Genomic DNA, 16,908 nt, shown 5'->3' with positions numbered 1-16,908 from the left:
CTTTTTGACGATTATGAATAATGCTGCTATGAACATGGGTAAAAAAAAAAAAAAATCGACATCCAGTCCTGCCTCCCCCTCCCCCTCCCTAGTCCTTCCCGGCAGCTGCAGCCCAAAGACTCCCAGGAGGCCCACAGGTATGATAAAGTCTCCACCTGCCTAAAGCTTACTAGTTTCCCGACGCTCCCAGGCCAGACACCTGCCGTTTCTTCTGCCCTCACCGGGCCTCCCTCTCTGCGTCTGCAAGTTGTTTTCTTCCTTCTCCCCTCGGAGGACCTGAGCTCCCGCTCTCCGTCCGGGGCCAGGAGGTCCCCGATGACCCCCCCACACTAGGTCAGGGGACTCTCCACCCCCCCTTCCACTTTCCCTTCCTACCACTTGGCACAACTGGCGCTCTCTCATCATGGGCGTTTGTGACCATTTTATTGCGTTTCCGCTGGAGCATCCAGCCACGCGGGGGTGCGGGCGCTCACCGCCCGGTTGGTTCCCGGGCGCCGGGCAGGACGCGGCCCCCCGCGCGCACTCGGGAGCCGAGGAACCTATTTCCATACTGAACACGTGAGGCCGCCCAGAGGCCCCGCGGCGGTGCAGGATCCGGGCGGCCGCCCGTCGGGCCCCCTCGCCCCCCCTCCCCCCCTCCCCCCGCGCCGCAGCGGCCCCTCGGCGAGCTCCCGGCGCCCGGGCACGGAGCTCAGGGCGCCCCCTCCCGGCCCGCGCGCGGGGGCCGCCTCCAGCCCCGGGGCCGCAGCCACTCGCGCGTCCGCCTGGGGCGGGGGCGGGGCCGGCCCGGAGACGTCACTTCCGGTGTACACAGCCGGGCCGGGCGGTGCGCTGGGGGCCGGGCGCGTCGCAGGTGAGGAGCGGGCGCGAGCGGGGCTGCCGGGCGCGGGCGGGCGGGCGGCCGGTGGGCTGCGGCCGGGGCTGGCGACCCGACGCGCTCGGGGGGCGGGGGCGCGGGGGGCGCCGCTCCGCTCCGCTGCGGGGCTCGGGGCTCGGGGCCGCGGGCGCCCGCCCCTCGCCCGTCCGCTGTGGAGGACGCCGGGCTGTGGGGGCGCTGGCCGGGCGGACGGAAGCCCGGAGGGGCCTCTGGGCTCGTGCCCGGGACCGGGGGGCGCCGGGGCCGTGAGGGGCGGCGGAGGGGGCCCGGCGAGGTCCGGCTGGCGCCGGCACCCGCTCCCGGAAGCCGGCGGCTGGTCCGCGGAGGCGCGGCGGCCTGTGGGCGGCCGGGGTCCGCGGGAACTGGCCGGGGACGCGGCCCTCACGCCGCCCCGCGGCTGCCGGGCCGGCCGTGCGGGGCCGCCGAGGAGCGCGCCGTCGGGGCCGTGCGGAGCCTGCAGGCGCGGTCCGGCCGCGGGAGCGTCTGTGGGCGCCCGGCGGCGCCGAGGGACCCGCGCCCGCGGGGTCAGGGGTGTGTCTTCCGGCGCCGCGCGGCGCGAGGCAAGGAGCGAGCCTGGCTGGCACGATAAGAATTCTGGTTATTCTCCTCACAAAATCCGCCCGATGAGCGCCCGGGTCGGGGGGACCCCGGTTTGGAAGCGGCATGTGGCTGCCCCTCCCCCCGCGCCCCCCACGACACGAGCGACAGTCTCCTCACACTCGGCCGCGCACGGAGTGTCGTGACAGGACTTTCGCGGACGGCGCGCCTCCGGCGGCCTCGCCTGCGCGACAGTCGTTTGCGGACGCTGCGCTAACAGCGTGTGATCACTCTAATGGGCTTCGTAGGCACCGCGGCGTACCGTGGTGTAACCAGACCCTCCGGATGGGCCTGTGGGTCGACCGTTTCCAGTTCGTCACAAGATACCTCTGCCCAAAGGATTTGTCTGATTGTTTTAGGATAAATTTACAAATGAGGTCAAAGGCAACATTCATTAAAAAAAAAAAAAAATAGGTTATATTTGTTTCCTTTGTTGACATGTTTGGAAAATCCTTCTCCATCCCAGTGTTGAACTTCCATTCATTTTTGCTTCTCATTTCATGATTTCATGGTGGGTTTTTTTTTTTTTTTTTTTTTGACTTTCAGCTTAAATATTTTTTTTCTTTTTTAAGATTTTATTTATTCGTGAGAGACAGAGAGAGAGAGAGAGAGAGAGAGAGAGAGGCAGAGACATAGGCAGAGGGAGAAGCAGGCTCCATGCAGGGGAGTTGGATGCAGGACTGGATCCCAAGACCTCGGGATCACAACCTAGCAGAAGGCAGATGCTCAACCCCTGAGCCATCCAGGTGCTCCAGCTTACTTTCTATTTAAAGTTTCATTTTGGTGTAAGATATGAAATATTTTCCAAATGATTAGTTGACCCAGTTTTATCGAATAGGCTGTGACTGCCGTTTTGTCATATTTTATTTCATTTTTTAAAAATTTTATTTATTCATGAGAGACACAGAGAGAGGCAGAGACACAAGCAGAGGGAGAAGCAGGCTCCATGCAGGGAGCCTGATGCAGGACTCCATCCTGGGACCCCAGGATCACACCCTGGGCAGAAGGCAGGCGCCAAACTGCCAAGCCACCCAGGGATCCCCCATTTTGTCATATTTTAGATCTAAAGTTCTCAGTATGTGTTTATAAGGGACTACTCACAAATTTGATATTTAGGTTTTGTGTATGCTGTTTTTAAATTTCATCCGCAGGATCTTTTTTTCTTAATCATTTTCCTTTACGAGACTAGGAAATAGGTCATGTTTGAGATTTTTTTTTTTTCTTTTTTAAAGTGAAAAGTTCAGTTTATTGTTTCATTGCTTTCTTGCTGACAAGATAACAAACTCCATATGAAGAGTGCAGGTTTGTTGTGGCAACTTTTCAGTCTGGCATTTGAGATTCTAATCTTCCTCTATTTTTGCACACGAATACGTAGGTTAGCATTGGAGACCAAGATAGAAAAGCTCTCAGATTCCCTTGGCAAGCCTAGATTTTTGAATCTAAAATTATCTCTGGATTTTTGGAAGACAGCATGTTTTAAGCATCCTTTAAAAAATTTTTTTTAAACAAGTTGCACATGATTCTGCTGAAATCTTACTAAATGTTTATTCTGTTTCAATCCTGGAGCCTAATATACCAGAAGCTTTATGTCAAGTGGGTCTTCCAAGTCTGTAGGAAAATAATTGTATCTAAGAGCTGGTAGGCTGGTATATCACATGGGCTGGGTGTCCACTCTCTTTCTTTCCCTCTTGAAACTTTGTCCTTAGTGGAAAATGATGACCTTCCTAGGTAGGCAAAGAATGTTGGTTTGAATAAGGAATTGCTTTACTTTGGAATTACAGGAAAAAAAAAAAAAAAAAAAGATGCTTTTTCTCTTAGTACAAGTTCACGGAGAGCTTGAACTTGTGAAGCGTTGTGCTTCAAATGTCTTTATCTCTAATGAAACTGCTCTTGAGGCCCAATTGATAGATGCAGTGGCTGCTGCTTACTCATTTCCCTTGACCTTGACCATAAATATTTGGCATGGTGAGCCAGATTTCCTTGCTGTTGTCAATCTCCTCTTGGTTGGCCTTCTTGACTTGGAGCTATTGTGGTCATTTTCTTAACTTTGTGACAGTGCTTTTTCATTTGACTTTGTTGTTTCTCTCCCCACATCTGCCTATGAGCATTTTCCAAGGCCTCGCTTCCTTCCTCTACCTCTTTTCCCAAAAAACATGCTCCTTCCCACTCATCCAGTGTATGACTTCCAGGCAGAGAATCACTTTACCCCCTCACCCTTGTCCCCATTGAGTGACCCCAGCTCACACTTTGCTACAAGTCATTTCTTTATCTCCAACTGACCCCTGGTCATGTTCTCGAGGCCATCCTCTCTCCAGCTGAGGGAGCCCTTCTTTGCTTCCCAAGGTGGCCTTGTCCTTCATGACTATCCCATCTCATTTTCCTTCTTGATTTGGGGTGTATTTGCTGTTTGCTTTCTGTCCCTATACTTTGATTTAAACTTTGTGTCTTTGCTCTTAGGGACCTCAGACATAATCTGGTTCCACCCTAGATGAGAGATGAGACTCAGTGATTTTATTCATTAGTTTAGTTAACTCACATTTATGGAGTACTCTCAGTATAGGCCAGTTACTATAGTGGAAAATTGAAATACAGAGCTAGAAGGTATAGCCTGAACAAGAAGGCCAAATAAGCAATTGCCACAAAGTATCATAAATGCCTAGAAGTGGGGGACACTTAATGAGCTCCGCCAGGTTTCAGAGATCTTGCCTGTTGATGAATGTTGTTGCTGTTATCTCCAGGACCTGGAACACAGTGTCCTGGGAACGATCAAGTATTTGTTGAATGAATCAGTGATCATCTGAGAATGAAATGAGAAAAGAGCGGTCTATAGAAAAGATATAAACCAAGAGACATCTTGTGAGACAGTTTGGTGAATTTCAGGGAAAACTTTAAGTTCAACTAAAATGACCCGGCTATAACCCCAGGAAGGTATGAGTGGAATGTGTTTGTAGCCAGAATGCTTAAACTTAATTTTGTATCGTCAGAAGAAAGACTACATTTCTAGGAGAGGATTAGGATGGTGTCTGTGGAAATCGGGGTGGCAGGTCCAAGAGAAGAATTGGGTGCTGTGTCTGTAGCACTGCCTGGAGGCCCTGGCCAGAGGAGCTGTGTGCAGTCCTCCAGTGAGCTTCTGCACCCCCAGACAGATGGGTGCATCTCTGTTGATGCCTCAAGCCAGGAGAATCTTTCCCTTGCTTTACTTCCACACTCCTAATACCTTCTGATTAGAACATGGCTTCCTGCCAAGGAGAGAATGTGAATGGTTGAGAGCTCCTTATCCAGACTGACCGCTTGGATCAGATCCTGATCTTGGGGTGCTGGCTAATCTCTTTGTTTCCCTCTCTGTAGAATGGGGAGAATGGTAGACCCTTCCTCTTCGCTGCCCAGCACCTAGTATAAGTGCTCAGTAAATATTAGACCTCATCAGTATTTATAAACTTAGTAACTGGCCTTCTGGCTAGTACACAGTCATCTTTGAGTTTGGGTGGCCTGAGTCAGTTGCCCTGGACCTGCTTACTCCTGGGGGCACTGACAATACTGAGAAACAGAGGGGAAGTCGTGGCAGATACACTCTTCCCAAAGCGCTCATCCAGAGAACCCGACTGCTGTTGTCAGGGAAGATTTCCTGGAGAAGGATGGGCTTCAGCTGAGTACGCTGGGAAAGCATTAGTACAGCACCACAGTAAGGGGAAAGGACTTTTAAGGAGGGCCATGACAAGTACAAAGGCATAGAGGTGAGCAAGCATGAGGTTTGTGAACCGTAGGAGTTTTAGGGTAAAGGGTGGACAATTATGAATATGGAAGTGGAAGGAAATGGGATTGGGGAGGAAAGTGGGGCCAGCTCTTAAAGAAATAATTAATGATGATATGTAACTTATTGGGCAGTAACAATGTGTCAGTTATGATGTCAGTCCCTTCTCACTGTGCCAGCCAGGTTTGGTGCCAAGTGCTTTGTATACATTACTTTGTTTCATCTTCACAACAACCCTGTGTGATGTAGGTGCTTACATTACAGGAGAAGTGATACATCCAATGTCAGCTGCCTGGTGATTCAGCCTGTGCACTGTTGCAGGGTTAGCACTTAATATCATTTGTGCATTTAAAAGCCTCTGTGACTCCTGTTTCCTGGCAAGTCCAAGCCCGACAAGATCCTGACTTTATGGAACCATCTTGGGTTAAAAAGTGAAACTGTGTGTGTCTTAGAATTGAATAAAAACAGTATAGGTGCAGATATACGTCAGAGAAATGTCAGTCAGTGAAACAGGCAAGATGCAGAAGAGTGTGTATATGGGCCCATTTGTGTAAAAAATAAAGGAGAGAGAGAGAGGTCCACATGAAATAGGTTTCTAAGTGTAGAAAAACATTTCTGGAATGATAGAAAAGAAAGAGTGTTTGCCTTCAGGATGAGGCCCCAGAAATCAAGGCTTTTAGACTGACCTAGCTTTTTCTTGCACATACTCTTTTGTACAGTATGATTTTTCTTGTCACTGTGTATTATATTTTCAACTAAAAGTTAATAAAAACAAAATTTTAAATGTTTGCCATGTACGTAGCAGTCATTTAGAGAGGGAATGCGGTAGATGTTAAGAAGGATTCTATCCAGACTTCTTGTGTTCGGTTTCTGTCTCTGCCATGTACTAATTGTTAATCTCTTAAGTCACACCCTCTCTTTACCTCATTTTACCCCATCTGAAAATGGGGGGGGGGTAACACTAGCTACCTCTTGGAGTTACAGAGTTACAGTTAAGTTACAGTGTAAATTAGTTAATATTTGTGACGTCTTTGGAACGCTTCTTGGCCGGTATGTTTTCTTGTTGGTGGTGATGTTGTTGTGGCTTTGTACTGTGTACCGCCGTGCATCTGAAGAGGGGTCCACCCTGTCTCTGTGCATTTACAGTTCTTGTTGAACGGGCCGGCAAACAAAGCTAGCAACAAGCAGTGGCAGTGGAGGCTGCAGGAGCTCAGGACAGCCTCCAAGAGGACCGAAGGGGCCCAAGATGGTTTCATCCAAACAGTGAAGCTTAAATATGGCTAACATCTAGAAAAAGTGAAGGGGAAGAAAAAAGGGCACACAGGGACTTGTTTTGGGGGTGATGTGTGCCCCAGACAGACAGAAAAATAAGACAGGAAAGAGCCTGAAGGGAGCCCGAAATTGGGATATAGCGTGTGATGACAGGTCATCGTTATGTGGCAATTTTTCTTAGCATATATAAAATAATGATATGATTTATAAATGACATCTTAGGCTTGATGAAATGTGGTAGCTGTACCTTGATCTTTGAAATGGCCATGAGGTGTTCCTGTGTAAATTCTTTAATGAATCCCTTAATGCGGAACATGTGGGTTACTTCCAGGTTGATGCTTGTAGACAGAGCTCCCAGTGAGTGTCTTTGATATAGGTCTCTACATTTACTGAGTCTATTTCTAGGATTCATTTCTAGATGGTCTGTTTTTTTTTAAACTGTTTTGACTATGTTCCTTGTGTCTGGGTCACTGTCTGATATGTGCTTTTTCAAATTGGTAGCTGCAAAGAATTTTTTAAGATTTTATTTATTTGAGAGAGAGACAGAGAGCATGAACAGGGGAGGGGCAGAGGGAGAAGCAGACTCCCTGCTGAGCAGGAAGCCCAGTGTGGGCTCCATCCCAGGACCTTGGGATCGTGACCTGAGCCAAAAGGCACATGTTTAACCGACTGAACCACCTAGGTGCCCCATTTGCAAAGAATCTTAATGGGATGGTTTGGTTTGGTTTTCTTTTGGTTTTAATGGGATAGTTTTTAAGTGCAGAATTAGAGCTAGATATTACCTGGAAAAAAATCTAATTTTCATTTTAGAAATAATTTTGGTGGGCACCTGGGTGGTTCAGTCAGTTAAGTGACTGCCTTCTGCTCAGGTCATGATCCCAGGGTCCTGGGATTGAGCCCCACATCAGGCTCCTTGTCAATGGGGAGCCTGCTTCTCCTTCTCCCTCTGCCTGTTGCTCCCCCTGCTTGTGCTATTTCTCTCTCTTTCTGTCAAATAAATAAAATCTTTAAAAAAAAAAAGAATTTTGGGATTAGTTTCTAGTGAGATGTTATTTATGATGGGGAACCTGGGAATACCTGACTTTTCTCCCACCCCACCCCCAGGTCCCAGAGGTGGAGGTGCATGCCTGAGAGCAGAGGCAGAGGAAAGCTGGCCTGGCTCCCAGACTCCAGTGCTGCAGGCTGTGGTAACCTAGGCAAGAGCTGTCCCTCTCCCCGGCTCCCAAAGACTTAGCCTACCCCTGGGTCTAGGTAGAGAATGCAGCCACATACCTGTGCTTCAGGAGCTTTGTACTTGACAACGCCAGGTGATCCCTTCCTGAGCCTAGTCCTTGCCAGTCTTCAGTGTGGGGCTGAAAGAGGAGGGAGTGGTGCGCAGGGAAATGGGAGGAGCCCTGACCTCCTTCCCCTCTGGAGGATACCCGGCAGCCCTCCTTTTAGTTTGTTGCCAGGACCTTGAGAGTCAGGGCCAGAGCAGCAGGAAGGTAAGTAATAATTTTGAAAAATTTTGTAACTATGTGGCATTTTGAGAGGAAAAGTTTGGGTTTCCCCCCACACACACACTAATAGGAGGCTAGTGTGAAGTATTTCGTTAGAAGATGAAATGCTTCTCTCTGACTAGTGTCCAGCCTCTTTCAGAGCAGATAACTCCAGTTTCTTAGTGAGACTCAAAGTGTGCCAAGGGCTGTGGTTTATGGATTTAAGCCTCACCACTGTACTGAAGAAACCGAGGCACAGAGTTCAAAGAAACAGAGGCGTAGAGTTAGTAAGTGCCATTAATTTAACTGGTAATTACTGAGAACTGGAATTCCTATCCAGGTCAATCTGATTCCCAAGCCGTACCTACTGCACTTTGTCAGTGCCTGTTCCCAGGAAATCTCTGTGGACTGTGGAGCATCTTACTGACAAGGTCAAGGCATGAGTTTTTTCTCACATTGGGTTATAAGCTCCTGGAGAGCAGGAATTGTGTCTGTTTCACTCACCCCTGTACCCCCAGTGCCTGGAGCAGTGTCGTGCACATAGTAGGACCTCAGTAAATGCCTGAGTATGTGAAGGCTCATGGCGTGAGGAAGTGGGAGAGCCTGGAAGTCAGGATGGTAGTAAGCTCTGATGGTAAGGCCTGCTCTGTAGGGCCGTCTTCCCTGCCTGGGGAACAAGGGTGGGAATGGGGAGGAGGCTGCTTCAATATTCTCACTTAAATATTCGACCTGCTGGGGTGTTTGTGGGGAAAAATGGGCAACCTCACCTTGACTCTGACTTGCTGTTCTTTCTGAGAGATGGGAAGGCTTGCTGGCTGTGCAGAATTGAAGTGTGTGTTCCCAGCCTGGAGGCAGGGGCTGCTGTAATTATACATTGATCAGATTTTTCAAGGGTGCCTTAAATTTTCAGAAATGGTCCCGAATCTGAAGTGCATTTATCTAAAATTTATGATTCCTCTCCATAGTAAGAAATAATTTCTAGATTATAGTTTGATGTACCCATTTGTATATAAACTTATTGATAAATATTTGTTTTCCCTAGTCGAGGTTAATTTTGGACAGGTTCACAGTGCAAATGGTTAAGAATGAGTAGTGCTACTAAGTTTTTTTAAATAACTTTCTAATTGATACATTAGTTTTCATTAGTTGAACTTGCTTTCATGTTTGGAAACTTTTTGGATAACAAAGTTTAAAACTAGGCTCAAACAGAGCTGAGTGGATCAAGGCCTTTTCGTGCCATAAGATACTAACAAAAATAAACTAGCATTTTTTAATAGAGTCAGATTTTTTGGAATGCTTTAACCATTTGGGTTTGAAAAAAATTACATCAATGCTTGTAACTTTAAAAAAATTATTTTCTTCAGTCAACTACAGTTAAAAAAAAAAAAAAGATTTACTTTAAGTCATACTCCTTGATTTATACCCAAATTTCCATCAGTGGCACAATTTGCAGTTGTGAATGTTTTCTTCGTGCTCTGTTGTATTGGATGCAAAAATTTTAGCTTATCAATAAAAACCTGGTTTTAGCTGAGCAAACTTTTTCAGAAATTTCAGAGCCAACTTTATCCTTTGGAGATTTGTGGTTATTTGTACATAAACCTTTTCTTGGCGAAGCTTTGACAACTGCCCCCTGCTTTTCCTTTTGAAGATTTCTGTTTTAATAGTTTTTTTGGCTCAGAGTGTTCCTCTAATAAAATTATTTCAGAAGTTCTAATACTTATTTTGTTTTAAAGGCAACAGGTTTTGAGTTACTCTTTTGGTTTGATAAGATTAAACACAAGTCTTAGAACACCATGGGTTATTAACAGATAGCTAGATCTGCCCTCAGCAGGACCAGTAATAGATTCCCCCCCTCTCCCCACTAAATGTTCACCATTTTTCTTGGTATGAAACTGAATATATGGTGGTTACCATCCATTTCATTTACTTTTCTACTTATTTATGTGCTGTTTAGAAAATAAACTACCCTTTGATCTTCCTCTTTCTCCACCCCCAAAATACCCTCAATTTAAACAAAATTGCCCATCATCTGTACGACTGTTTATGCCTTTTTTTTTAACCTGTGTTACTTTGAAATTAAATTTCAACTCTGTTGACCTCATGGTTAGAAAATTTTTTTCTTCTGCCTAAATTATCACTTGTTTGTAGATTACTAAATAAAAAAGCTTTTTAGATCTATTAATGATATCTTGCTTTGTTATTATAGAGGGATGTCCTGTTTTGTGGTGATGAATGTTACCGACCAAGTGTCAAGACAAGAGGTCAGATGTCATCATGTGGGGGCAGTTTGTTCCCCCATTAGACCAGAAGCTCCTTGACAGCAGGTCCTGATTCCCCTTCTCTGCATCCTGTGTGCCTCTAACATTCAGAGCATTCAGGACCACTTGGCGGGGTTGACCATGTTGCTGGAGGATGGGTATAAAAAATATCTTCATTTTAATTTTGGTAGATTCAAATGTTGATCAGAGTTCTTATTTGGTAGGGTTGTTTTTTTTTCCTATGTACTTGAATTTTCAGGGCTCAATTTAGGATAAATGGGTTTCAGATTTCATCAGCTGATCAGTTTACTTGGTAAGTTTTTGTTTTATATTAATAGCAGTTTTAGTAATCATTTCTTGAACTAATAATAATAATCTTGGCCTTCTTAAAACTTTTCACTGAGATTTTTTACTCAGAACTTTAATGTTTCTGGAGTTTTTGCGTGATTCTTTAAATTAACGTGCTTAGTATTAATTCCTTGGCTGTATAATAGGCTAGTGTTCAGTTTTGCACATATTTTTCTTTGGGACAGTCTCTGGGCACAGAAATAATCTGGGCTTGGTGGACCCAGAACTGTCACTTCCTTTCCTCTGGCTTTGGCTTTCCATGTCTGCCTTTCCATTTTGATGTTTTAATGATACCCTCCCTGCTCAGTGATTTGTGTTCAGGAAGCTAGGCAGTGATTACTTTTGTTTCTGCTTTGTGAACTTCCTCCCCCACTTCCTATTTTTACCGAGCAACTACAGGAAATGAGGCAGCTCCTGGCTGGCTGCTGCTAAGCACTGATTTTAGGTGGCAGAGAACAAGGCCTGAGCCATTTAAAACATTTTCCACCTTAGTCTTTTCACTATGTCCTTCCTGTAGGAATCATTGGAACATGATTTTGTGATTGGATTGAGATGATGACATGTCCTCTGCACCCTTCATGGGGTGGGGTGCTCAGTTGGAGGGCAGCGTTTTTTGTGAAGTAGGTGAGAAGTTTTTTCCATTGTAATAGTAGGAGTGGGACATTGTAGCCTGGAGGCCCAGCTGCTGTCATGGGTGAATGGCTTGGTAGAAGCAAAGGGTGGTTTGAAGGGACCTGTTCTAAGTAAGGCTGGAAAGGTGGACTCTGGTCCTCCCTAGGTGGGAGCCTTGGCTGGCAGTCTTGGAGTGGACTGAAGGACCAGTCTGTTCCCTGAGATCTTTGTGGGGGTTTTTTTGTGTGTGTGTTTGTTTGTTTTTTAAGATTTTATTTATTTATTCATGAGAGACACACACACACAGAGGCAGAGACACAGGCAGAGGGAGAAGCAGACTCCATGCAGGGAGCCCGACATGGGACTCGATCCCAGGTCTCCAGAATCACACCCTGAGCTTCATGAAGGCAGGGGCTCAACCGCTGAGCCACCCAGGGATCTCCTCTCTGAGATCTTTGAAGAGGGCATCAGCCTTTGTGGTGCTCTCCTTCCTCTGAAGTCATGGCATTTGTCTTCTAAATCACTATTTAGCATTTACTCACTTCTTTTCCCATGGTAACTCTTGTTGTGTTGTGGACTTTTGGTAGCTTCGTTTATGGGAGAAGTTTGTATTATCTTCTCAGAAAGAAGTAACTCTTTATACAGTAGGTTACTTGGATATGGAGGACGGTCAAAGCATTTGTTGAGCAGAGTTTCTCAATAGTGGCACTACTGACATCTTGGGTTGGACAATTCTTTGCCTTTGTATGAACAAAGGAGCTGTCCTGTGCATCGTAGGATAGTTAGCAGTTGTGACAACCAAAATGTGTTACCAGACATTGTCATATGTCCCCTGAGTCGAATGTTTATGTATGTGTGTGTGAAACATCCTCTTCTCCACCTGTTGAGAACCATTGTGTTAAAGGATTGAAAGCTGACTTCTTCTAATTTTGTAAAATGGGATAAAAAAGAATGTCTGGGTCCTTGGAATTGGAGCCATTTGTTAGTTTCTATTCCAGTATTTGACAGTCTCATACATTTTTGGTTTGCCACTTAGATTTTGCTATTGTCTATCAGCCAGCTTTGAGGTGTATCTTCCCTTCTGTGTGCTTCCATCGAAACAGCTAGGGCCTGAGCATCTGACAGCCTGGCTTCTGGTCCTCATAGAAACCATTCTCTCTCAGTCTTTTTTTTTTTTTTTTCCATTCTCTCTCAGTCTTGATCTTGCTTGCTCCGGAAGGCTAGTTCCTGGGAAGCTGAACACTGGGGGTATAAAGGAGAAAATGAGAGGCATCTAGAGTGTAACAGTAGCTCACATTCATGGAGCAGTTGCTGTAGACCAGGTGAGCAGAATTAAAGGATAGAAAGCCAAAGAAACAAGACCAGGGCCTCTGGGTCATTTTAGGTTTAGGCTCTGGGTGCCTTTAGCCACAACAGTAAGTACAGTAGAAGGAGCAGAAAATGGAAGGGTGACTAGATAAAGTTTGAAGGACCTGAGGAGATGTTTCATGAGTCTAGTCCTGGGAGGGAGAGGTCTTGACCAAAGAGTTGAATTTGGGTGTCATCAGTAATAGATACAGGTATGATCTCCTAAAGAGAGATCACTTTACTTTTCGTTACTTCAGCTTAACTTCCTGTCAGTTCCAAGAAGACTACAGCTTTAAGCCATCTCCTCTCTAAGAGTGATAAGCAGAATGCCAAGGTCTAGATATTTGACAGAGGTGGATTAGCACAGTGGAGAGCCCAGCCTCTGGCAGCAGATTACCAGGGCCCAAACCCAGTTCATTTGGTGACTACTACCTTAGCCATGTGGCAAGAACTTGAAAAACTCCCTTAACTGCTTTAGAAGATTTACCTACCTCACAGGGTCATTGTGAGAATTAAATTAGATAATACACGTGAAATGCATAGCACAGAGCCTGGCACCAAGTACCCATTTGGTTAATGTCAGCTATTTATTTTAGGGTTCTAGCAAGGATTAACTAAGCTTATGTATCTAAAGTTTAGTTTAATGCTTGACAGGTTGTCGGCCCTTAATGAATAGTCTGTTTTATTGAGGAGTACTTGCATTAACATAGCATGTCATCTGTAGCTTTTTTTTTTTTTTTTTTTTAAATAGAGGCTTATTTCTAACACTTAACTACTGCTTCTGTGGATGGCTTCTGTGGATGGCAACCGACTGCCTGAATGCTGTAAAAAAAACACCATTCAACAAATACTAAGGATGAAGTCATTCAACAAATACCTGTTGAATGTTTACAGTGTGCTTAGCACTCTGGACTATCTTGAATGGGCCTCAGTGATCCCGTGGGTTGGATGTGGCAGGAAAGCATGGAAACTAGTGGTGTGATTCGCTTGTTACAATACAGCAAAAGAGAATGTGAAGACGGGGCTAAAAACAGAGTGTTACAGCAGCACACAGAGGGTCTTCTAGCTCACTTTTTGCCATGGTGGCTTCCCAGAGGAGGTGATCTAGGTTAGATTCCAGGAGGAGTGAGAATAAACCAGGAGAGCTTTCCAGGCAGAGGGAACTGAGCATGTAGACAATGAGTGGGAAGATGGCCACAGCAAAAACTGGGCAGTGGTGGGCACAGGGGTGGAGGAAGACAGTTGGGAAGGGTAGTGGAGAGCCACACAGATGTTAAACAGGAGAGTAGATGATTAGATTGGCTCTAGAACAATCACACAGCAACCAGAAGGGAGCAGTCCAGGAGTTTGGGAGGTTACTCAGTAGGCTCCTCTGTAATTCAAGAGGAAAGAAGGTCTGAACTTTGGATTGGCAGTGAACATAGAGAGAAGGAAAAAGACTTGAGAGATATCAAGGGAGCAGGAGGGTTCCTGAATGATTAAGTGGCTGTAAAGGAGGGTGAGGAGTAGAGGATAACTACCAGTCTTCTGGTGTACAGGTGGATGGTACAGGTGGATCAAGGGTTGGTCATTCTCCCAGTCACCAACATGGGAAAGGAACCTCGGGAAGGTTGGTGATGGACCCTTGACTCAGGGACCTGTCCAGTAGGCAGTTGAATATTTGGGATGTGTAGCACAGAAGAAAGATCTGGGCTAGAGATGGATTTAGGGATCCTCCTAGGGAGAACATGTTGATCATAGAAACAGACAAAGCACAGCATAGAGCTCTGGCTAACCATAGTGCTTCAGGTCAGAGGAAGGGTGGTTCACAGAGGCAACTGAGAATGGCCAGAGGGGCAGGAGTAGAGCTAGGAGGACAAGCATCTTCCCTTACAGAATTGCCCCCACTCTCTTTTTAGTTTGATAACATATAAGGGGAGCCAAAAAGTAGAGTCCTAGGGCTAAGAGAACAAAGAACTAAATCTTTCAGACATTTTCTCTTGCCTGGATAGATATTTTACATTCATGAATGTTGAGAATAAAATTCTTCAAAGCATTTTTCTGGAGTGTATTTCTAAATATGGCTTGTGTCATTCTGAACTGACAAAAAACATGGAAACGGTTGGGCTTTGAACTTCACAGACAATAACTTCACTAATCTCCCTAAAGAATTTCCTGTGACGTCTCCATATTATCAAGGGTAGATTTAGATTTACATTGTTGCAGACTGGAGGGAGAAAAAAAAATTTTTTTTTTTCCTGAAGAGGGAATTGTTTATGGAGTAGTTCATCTTTATATTTTTTGAACAGCTTTATTGAGATATAACTCATATATCATACAATTCACCCATGTAAAGTATATGATTCAGTGATTTATAGTGTATTCAGAATCCTACAGACAACACCACAATCAATTTTAGAACATTTTTCTCACTCCAGAAAGAAACCCTGAACCTGTTAGCAGTCATTCCCCATTCTTCTCAGCCACCCCTGCCCTAGGTAACAATCTAGTTTCGATTTCAGTGGATTTTTCTATCCTGGATGATTAATATTAATGGAATCATATTTAGTATGTGGCCTTTTGTGTCTGGCTTCTTTCATGCAGCACAGTGTTTTCAAGGCTCATGCATGTTATAGCAGGGACTGGTGCTTCCTTCCTTTTTTATGGCTGAATAATATTCCATTGCATGGCTCTACCGCATCTTGTTTATTCATTCATCAGCTGGTAGACATTTAAGTTGTTTACACTTTCTTACAATTATGAATAGTAAACCTCATATACAGGTCTTTTGTAGACATGTCTTACGTTTCTTTCACATACATAGGTGTGGAATTGCTTGGTTATATGGTAATTCTATTGTTCTGCTGACTTTTCCCGAGTCTCTACATCCTTTTACATTCCCATAGGCAGTTTCTCCATATCATCCCCAGCATTTGGTATTGTCTTTTTTATTAAAGCCATCCCAGTGGTTGTGAAGTGGGATCTTGTGGTTTTAACTTGCACTTCCCTGATAGCTAATGATGTAGAGCATCTTTTCGTGTACTTATTGGCCATTTGTATATCATTTTTGAAAAGTTCATCTTCTTTTGGTCATTAATTTTGGCAAGGTAAATTAAGTTGCAAAACCCAAAACTGAAAGAACAGGTGAGTATATTTGACTAGAGAAATGAGGTATGTGTGTGCACGTGCGTGCATGCAGGTAGTGAAAGTTTCTATAAACAGATGTAAAAGATAAAGGAGAGGCTCCCCCGGAGAAATAGCCAGCTCTCCACCCACCTATAGTCTTCACTCTCCACCTGAGCTTGACAAGCAGGGTGCTCGATTACCTAGCTGTGACTTTGGAAGTAGAGACCATGATCTCTGCCTTCTTAAGTCCACAGGTATTGCCACCATGTTGAACCATGTATCAGAATGTCTTTTCTTTTTATGTTTAAGAATATACCATTTTGTGGTTGTACCACATTTTGTTTATCCATTCATCCATGGTTGGAAATTTGTCTTATTTTTACCTTCTGGCTATTATGAATAATGCTGCTATGAACATTAGTATACAAATATCTGTTTAAGTTTTGCTTTCACTTCTTTTGTGTATATACCGAGAAGTAAAATTGTTAGATCGTATGATAATTATATATTAAATTTTTTGAAGCACTGTCATACTGTTTTCTATAGCGACAGTACCATTTTATATTCCCACCAGTGATGCCCAGAGTTCCAGTTTTTCCACATTCTTGCCAACATGTTATTTTCTGTATTTTTTTTTCTTTTTATAATAGCCATCCTAATGGATTTATAATGGTATCTCATTGTGGGTTTGATATGCAGTTCTGTGATGATCAGTGATGTTGAGCATCTTTCCATGTATTTATTGGCCATTTGTCTATTTCTTTCTTTCTTTCTTTTTTAAAGATTTTATTTATTTATTCATGAGAGACACAGAGAGAGGGGGGGCAGAGGAAAAGCAGGCTCCCTGCAAGGAGCCCGATGTGGGACTCGATTCTGGATCCCGGGTTTACACCCTGAGCTGAAGGCAGACGCTCAACTGCTGAGCCACTCAGGCATCCCCATTTGTCTATTTCTTCAGAAAAATATCTATTCAAGTCCTTTGCCCACTTTAAAATTGGATTGTTTGAAAAAAATGGATTGTTTGTTTTTTTGTTTTTGAGTTGTATATAGTTCTTTATATATTCTGGATATTAATCCCTTTTCAGAGGTACAATTACACGTATCTTCTCCCATTGTGTGCATTGCCTTTTTACTCTATTGATAGTGTCCTTTGATGAACAAAAGTTTTAAAACTTTTGAACTGAAGTCCAGTTTGTCTGTTTTTTCTTTCATTGTCTGTGCTTTGGTGTTTTATCCAGAAAACTATTGCCAAGTCCAAACTCA

At 44.7% G+C, this 16,908-nt stretch overlaps 1 protein-coding gene across 5 annotated transcripts in view; it reads left to right on the top strand.

Moving 5' to 3' along the window:
* The first annotated feature begins 745 nt into the window (after positions 1-745).
* GARRE1 (granule associated Rac and RHOG effector 1) overlaps positions 746-16,908 on the top strand; it is a 77,126-nt gene continuing 60,963 nt past the window's right edge. The window contains exon 1 of one of the 5 annotated variants that reach the window (XM_072781614.1): positions 746-853. The gene's annotated coding sequence lies outside the window, so the exon portion shown is untranslated. Of the gene's footprint in view, positions 854-7,825; positions 7,982-10,418; positions 10,547-16,908 lie in introns of those variants that run through there. The other 4 variants (XM_072781624.1, XM_072781651.1, XM_072781630.1 and 1 more) reach the window with 4 other exon arrangements.

Source organism: Canis lupus, chromosome 1 (genome assembly GCF_048164855.1).
Source record: "Canis lupus baileyi chromosome 1, mCanLup2.hap1, whole genome shotgun sequence".
NCBI classification, from domain to species: domain Eukaryota; kingdom Metazoa; phylum Chordata; class Mammalia; order Carnivora; family Canidae; genus Canis; species Canis lupus.
This window is presented reverse-complemented; position numbering and strand designations above follow the sequence as displayed.